General features: G+C 39.4%; 1 pseudogene; it reads right to left on the reverse strand.

Annotated features, from left to right (window-relative positions):
* Positions 1 to 6744, reverse strand: part of LOC132018721 (CWF19-like protein 1) — a 53636-nt pseudogene extending 46892 nt beyond the window's left edge.
* Between the last annotated feature and the right edge of the window lie 714 nt (positions 6745 to 7458).

Below are 7458 nucleotides of genomic sequence, written 5' to 3' on the forward strand. Positions count from 1 at the left end.
AGTTAGGTAGATGCGGTGGGGGAGGTTATTAAATCTTTCTGAGTACTTTTGTTTCTTAGTAAGTAAGAAGCATGGTCATCATCTGAGATTGATGATGGTAGGAACAGAGGAAATTTTGAGAGAAGAGATGTAGGAAAGAGTCATCTAGAATAGCGAGATGGTAGTGGGACCAGAGTGGTACAGCCAAAAATTTTGTTGAATAAGAATTCAAGGTCATACATTCAGTGTGGTTGAACCACATTCAGTGTGGTTGTATTGCTTATTCCAGCAATGCTCAGCTGGGTGAGTAAAATTACAAAGAGAGTAGGAAGTCAGATTTAACAGGAATGGGCTTTTGACAGATGAGAATGATGAAGGAAGGAAGGGGAAAGCAGATGGGGGAATTCAAAGAAGTGATTATTATGGAGAACCATGGAATTTGAGCTGGGTAAAGAAGCATTAGATGTCAAGGTAGCAACAGATAGTGAAAAGATAGTTCAGTAAATGGATTTTAGGTTCCAGTACGTTGGAGAATTGTTGAAATATCCTGTTTATACAAGAGATGTGTTGCTTGCAATTGAATTTTGGAGGAGTTGCAATTATTGATAATGAAATGGTCGAAGAGGGAATGATAGAAGTCTATGGCTTTAAAGAGTGAAGAACAAATCTTTAGAGGGTAAATGGTCAAGATACTGAGATGACATGATATGAGAGACATTACACATGTAAATTTTGAAATCACCATAAATTATGACAAGAATTAAATGACAGAGAAAAAGTGAGCTGGGAGCTAATATCCTCAAGGCCTGTGTTAGAAGGACTTGTACCTCTGAGCATGACCATAACAAGAATGAATGAGTGCTGTAGTCTGACAGTATGACATTCAAAACCGGGGATTTTTAGAAAGGAGATATTGGAGATGGTCTGGAAGCTGCAATGAGATATAAGGTTTGTGGGAATGAAAATCACCTTCTAAGAAATGACAAGAGAAGGAATGTTGTTATTCCAGTTGGAGCTAGAAAACATATGAAGGAGATGTTTAGGATGAAAGGAATATTGTGGGTAACTGACCAGAAGTGTCAGAGTGTGCAGTGGTTGAGTTTCAGGAGTTGGAACAGAGGTTGGGAGATGGGGTGTATATGGAGTTCAGAGTCTTGGAACTGAGAGATGGCCTGGGAGTATTGGGGTTCCTTCTAGAATTTGATGTAAATAGAGATATATGGCATTGTAAGATTAGTTCTGAAAGTGCCAAGGCAGGCAGTGATAAGACTCTGTGTCCTAGGGAGGCAGGCCAGGGGTGGGTCTTGTTAGATGCATGTAAAATTTGAAGGTTTTTTTCATTTTCACCAATGGTGTTGTGAAGGCACAAGAAACATTTTCATGGAACACACTTTGTTTGGGAGCTCCCTTTTTAGTCCTTTTTAAAGAAAGGGGAGATTAGAATGCCAGTCTATAGAAGATGGAACACTGAGGCTCCCCTTTACTCATGGTCAAGGTAGAATGCTAGGAAAAGAATGTATACATCTATATACCTATATAGATATGTTTATTTATAGATATATATCTATATATTTACATATATATAGAGGGAAATAGTATAAAAAGATAATTATATAAAAATTGGGCATAGGAAGATGTGTTGTATTTGTTTCTATGATGTTGAATGCCACTGGAGTTAAAAATACTCTTTGTCCTGTACCCCTGGAGCTAATAATACATTATATGTTAATTTAAAAAATACTCTTTGTGTGGGAGCATCTGAGTAGCTCCGATGGGTAAGCACCAGGTTCTTGATCACAGCTCAGATCTTGTCTCCAGGTCATGGGTTCAAGCCCTGCAGTGGGCTCCACGCTGGGCATGGAGCCTACTTAAAAAAAGAAAAAAAGAAAAAAAAAGAAATACTCTTTGAAGAGCACTACTGAGTGGCAGGAATATGGTTTAGGATCACTTTGTTGTGTACAATTTAATTCAATGTGTACAAAAATACCATGGGGCAGGTACTGATACTCTAGGTTCACAGTTTCTTTCCCACAGTACTGAAATTGAAAAAAGCACTGAACATTGAAATTTTTTCCTAATTGATATTTTTAAAGATTTATTTATTTGAGAGAGAGTGAAAGAGAGGGAGTGAGCATGGGGGCAGGTAAAGGAAGAAGAAGAGGCAGAAGGTCTTAATCAGACTCTGAGATGAATGGAGAGTCTGCTGATGGGCTCGATCTCACAATCCTGAGATCACAACTTGAGTGGAAACCAAGAGTCTGGGGCTTAGCCAACTGTGCCACCCAGGCGCCCCTCCTAACACATTTGATAGCAAAATCTAGCCATCCCTGAATGGAATTAATAGCAAAGTGTTTGTAATCTTTATTTGATTTATTGTGAATAATCCTGCATTTCTCTTCTGAAATAGTAGTGTGATTATGGGGAAATGTTTAACCCCCTAATTAAAATAGTCCATAATACATGGTACGTGTGCCCTATTAATGTCTTAAAATCTGGGAAAGTCTCAGTTTCAGAATATATTAGACAATAAGGGATTACAACCTGTACTCAAATTTTCCACGAATGAAAACAGATGTTTAAAGACTTAACTAACCTTCCCCAGGCTGAGTAGTAGGTAGTAGAGCCAGACCTAGCTCTGTGTGAATCCAGGGAACACTGAAATCAACTGTGGAATCTGCCTTAGCCAGTTGTCCTCATTGGGTGTGGACTTAAAGCCACCTGAAACTCATTCTGTACAACCAGGGACCTCAATGCAGAGGAAAGAGAAATCCTATGAGAACTCATGTAGTCTTATCTTGCATATATTTGAATTTGGATGTACATGAATACAGGGTAACTGTGTCTTTGTGATAGCCAAGAAGACCATGCAGAATCAGAAGGACAAAACTTTTTTTTTTATTTTTATGATTTTATTTATTTATTTGACAGAGAGAGATCACAAGTAGGCAGGGAGGCAGTCAGAGAGAGAGGGGGGGGGAAGCAGGCTCCCTGCTGAGCAGAGAGCCTAATGTGGGGCTTGATCCCAGGACCCTGGGATCATGACCTAAGCTGAAGACAGAGGCTTAACCCACTGAGCCACCCAGGTATCCCACAAAACTATTTTTAAATGTGAAGCAAGTAGCACAGAAGCAGAATATCTTCAGTTAGAAGTTGACTGGTTTAGCCAGCACCTGCCTTCCCCAAAATTATCCAGCTAAATGGCTGTATGTGCAAAATGTATGAGTTTTTGATCAAAAGGAATTTATTTTCTGAAATCCACACTTTTCTACACCACAGCCACTGCTAATAATAGCTAACATTGACTGAATGCCCACAATCTTCCAAGCACTGTGGTGAGCATTTTATACGCATTATTTCACTTGATGTTTAAAACAACTGTGTGAAGTAGGCAATTTATTATCCTCCCTTAATGGATGAGGAAATCAGAGATTAGAGAGGCTTAGAAAATTGGTCAACGTCAATAGTTAGTGAATGGGCAAGACAGTCTTCAAACTTGTGCTGCCAGATTCAAGAACAGTCCGTTTATAACTATTAAGCATTCTGCTTTAATTTATAACCATTGAACATCTGGTCAAGAAAACTTTAAACTTGAGTAAACTAATAACCAATGAATCAGTTGAATTGATAATCAAAGAGCTTACACCCCAGTGACCTCACTTCCGCCCCCCAAATCTCCAGGATCCCACTGTTTTTATATATTTCTTTTGCCAAGCTTCATAGCAAACGGTTTCAAAAAATTTTACAAATGGGTGCAGTGCCGCATTTTATAGAACTAAAAGAATTTGAAACTAGAGTCAGAGATAGCATGATAAGAAATGTATGGACCAACCTCACTTTTGAACAGCTGCAAATATACTACATAAAACTCTAATATGACATAACTGTATAACAATATTTAATATATTATGATAATATCTTTTTAAAAAGGTTTTTTTATTTTAAAAAGAGAGAGCACACAAGCCGGGGGAGGGGCAGAAGGAGAGAGAGGATCTCGTGCAGACTCCCTGCTGAGTGTGGAGCCTGATGCAGGGCTTGATCTCATGACCCTGAGATCATGACATAAGACGAAATCACGAGTTGGATGCTAAGTTGACTAAGCCCCCCAGGTACCCCTATTATAGTAATATTCTAAATTTACACATCTAGCATTTTTTTCTAAATACATAAATCTAGAGTTTTTGAAATCAAACTGTTTCTATTCAATGTTATACTGAAAATTTTAACTCTGGCAATAAGATTTTTTAAAAAGTAAATAATAATAGCAATAATAAGAGCTAATCCTTTTTGCAAGCCTACCATGCATCATGTCCTTCATACATATCTCATTTTATCCTTACAGCAATACTGAAAGTTTGCTATTATTATTTCCCTGTTATAGCAGAGAACTAAGATTCAGATAGTTACAAATTTGCCTGTGGCTGCACAGCTCCTTGCCCCTTTCTGTTACCAAGCCAAGTCTTTAAAGCATTAGAAAGAAGAGGTTTCAGTGCATGGTTTACCGTTCTACTACATCCTAGAGGGTTTTAGCTAGTGAAGTATAGTCTTTACGATAAGACCAGGGTCAGAAGCTGTAAGTACAATGATTACTGACCTGTCTACAGGGTTTGCTTACTCACTTACCGCTTTCTTTACTTTTCTTCCTCTCCACTCCTTGGAGAATATCTTTTGGTAAAAGAGGAAAAGAGACACTGATTCTGTTAAGTCATTCTGCTATGGAAGGGCTTTGCTGGTGGCAAGGGACATGTGTTTTTCTTGTAGGTGTTCACCTCTGAGGAAACTGAAAGACGTAAAGTCACCTTCTGTAGAATGGAAGACTGAGTGGATTCCTCTGGACTCTCTCCATGGAGTCTGAGAGGGGCATAGAGTATTCTGAGGAGATCGTGAGAAGAGAAAAGGCTGGGGAGATCAGGGGACAAAGGGACTTCTGAACGACCATCTGAAAGAGGCCTCTAAAACTGAAAGCTAACTCAATGGACAACGCAAGGAAATGTTTGACACAACCCCTGAGCCCTGAGGGTATGTGAGAAAGTAAGACTCATTTCTGGTTAAGACTTATTTCTGAGTCATCGCCTGTTGTTGCCTATCCTTCCTGACATGGTGGACAGAATGAAGGGGTGGTACATCAGGGCAAAAGTGAAGATAGCCCTATTAGTCTGTCTCACTGCATTAACAACATGAGCAGAGGTTTGATAATAGCTTAGGTAAATACAGAAGAAAGTTTCACGTTTTTTCCCCCTTTGGAAATATTTCAACATAAATGGGAGGAAGAATGGATGTTAGAGGGTGGGGTGAGCAAGATGAATTGTTTGTTAGCCTGCAAGGGGTGTAAGTTAATTGCCGTAGAAGGAGGTCGAGTTTAATTTGTGAATGATCAAGTGAAAATTGGATACTGAGAAATTTGACACATGTAACTTCAGATGTTTCAAGAACATACTGCTTTAAACATTAGTTCTTAAAAAAATAATCTGGAAGCCACTCAAGAGTAACAGAAGCCTTCTCGGTGTAAAACAATTTTGACTGTACCTGGAGTTAGGTCAGATTTCATAGGTTAAGGGAATAATCCCAACAAATCTCCCTTTATTTCAGATGCCAGCTGCAAACTTTGGGGTTCCCAGGCCTTCTGCACTTCTGACCAATTGGCTGTAAATGTGGAGGTTTCCACTAACCCTCTGGTTTGAAAATTTGCTAGACTGCCTCACAGAACTCAGGAAAGCATTATACTTATCATCACAATTTTATTTAAAAAGGCTGCAAATCAGAACCAGCCAAAAGAAGAGATTCAGACCTTGCCCTGGGAGGTTTCTAAATGCTAAGATGCATGTCCTCAGGATGCATCACTTTCCTGATCACCAAACTGGAAATTCTCTGAAGCTTCAGCTGTCCAGAGTTTTTATCGGGGTTCCTAATACAGATGTGACTGAATCATTGATTATGTGATTGAACTCAATTTCCAGCAACCATCTGGTTCCCAGAGGATGGACTACACCAAAATTGCAACTTTCTAATCATGTAGTTCGTCCTTCCATCACACCCACCCCGATCCTAAAACTAGGAGTCATCTCATTGGCATAAACCCTTGAGGTCCCATGGCACGGTATCATGAATAACAAAGATATTCTTGTCCCTTAAAAAATTCCAAAGGTTTTGGGGCACCTGGGTGGCTCAGTGGGTTAAGCCGCTGCCTTCGGCTCAGGTCATTATCTCAGGGTCCTGGGATCGAGTCCCGCATCGGGCTCCCTGCTTGGCGGGGAGCCTGCTTCCCTCTCTCTCTCTCTCTGCCTGCCTGTCTATTGTGATCTCTCTCTCTGTCAAATAAATAAATAAAATCTTTAAAAAAAAATTCCAAAGGTTTTGAGGCTCCCTCCCAAGAACCAGAAACAAAGGCAAGCCAAAATTTTTATATAATACTCAGGTTACATTAGAGAATAAGGTACTGTTAAACACACTACTTCCTGGGTGTCTCAGAAAACTGCTCTCTCATTCCTAGCTCCTTCCCCCACATAGCTCCCACTTAACTTCTGAGTTAGAGAGGAACCCATTCAGCTGCTCCTACCTTCTGGCATACCTTGAGGGACAGGCTCGGGCCTCACCCTCGCTTTCTGGGCTGATGTGTAATAATGATGCTTCTCCCTCTAGGTCCACGTTTTTGGCTGAATGGGTCAGCTCCTGTGCTGAGGGCAGGGATGGAAACAATGGCAGCTCATCTGGCTTTCGTTCTACACAAATGGCTTTTCCATCTCTACCATCTTTCCCTTCCTCATCCATCCTCCAATGAACTCTAGCCGTCTGCTCATTCCTTATCAGAGACTGATCTGTCCTCTAATTTTTAAGAGCTGTGCTCTGCCAGTGATCAATGAGCCTATTGACCTCATCTTACATTTCATTTAAGACCCCTTTCTCTTCTCAGTCCTTTGTTTATTCTAAGGGAAATACGTAAGGGAAAGTTGCTTTATGGAAGTTTGGAGTTTTTCATAATACAGTTGTATTACAGGGTCTCTACTTTTTTTTTTTTTTTTTTTTTTTTCAGGGTCTCTACTCTTGACAGACACTGAAGTTTTAGGCATGACTAGAAAGTTTGGGGTTCTGCCAGCTTAAAGATGTCGAGAAAACTGAGTGTATTATGACCACCTCAGTTCTGAAGATGGTAAAACAATTTCCATTTTTATTAGCATCATTGTGACTTTTACTGATGAGGAAGGGAATTGAGAATATCTGTACACATGAAAAATCCTTTGGAAAACTAAAATGACAGAAAGTTGAATACTAGCTAAATTTTCTTTCTAAAAAACTGTTCATTATAAGATATATTCCAGTATGGTCCTTTTTATTTCTTTCAATTTTAGTGATCATACAGTACAATATTTGTTTCTAGTCTAGTATCTTAAATAACTGGTAATATCTCTCAAAAATTATTGTGAAATATTTTAAGAATCTTAGTTTAATCATCATTAAAACTGGAGAGGTGAGTACATTGAGGGT

The sequence above is a fragment of the Mustela nigripes genome, chromosome 5 (genome assembly GCF_022355385.1).
Source record: "Mustela nigripes isolate SB6536 chromosome 5, MUSNIG.SB6536, whole genome shotgun sequence".
Classification (NCBI taxonomy): Eukaryota; Metazoa; Chordata; class Mammalia; order Carnivora; family Mustelidae; genus Mustela; species Mustela nigripes.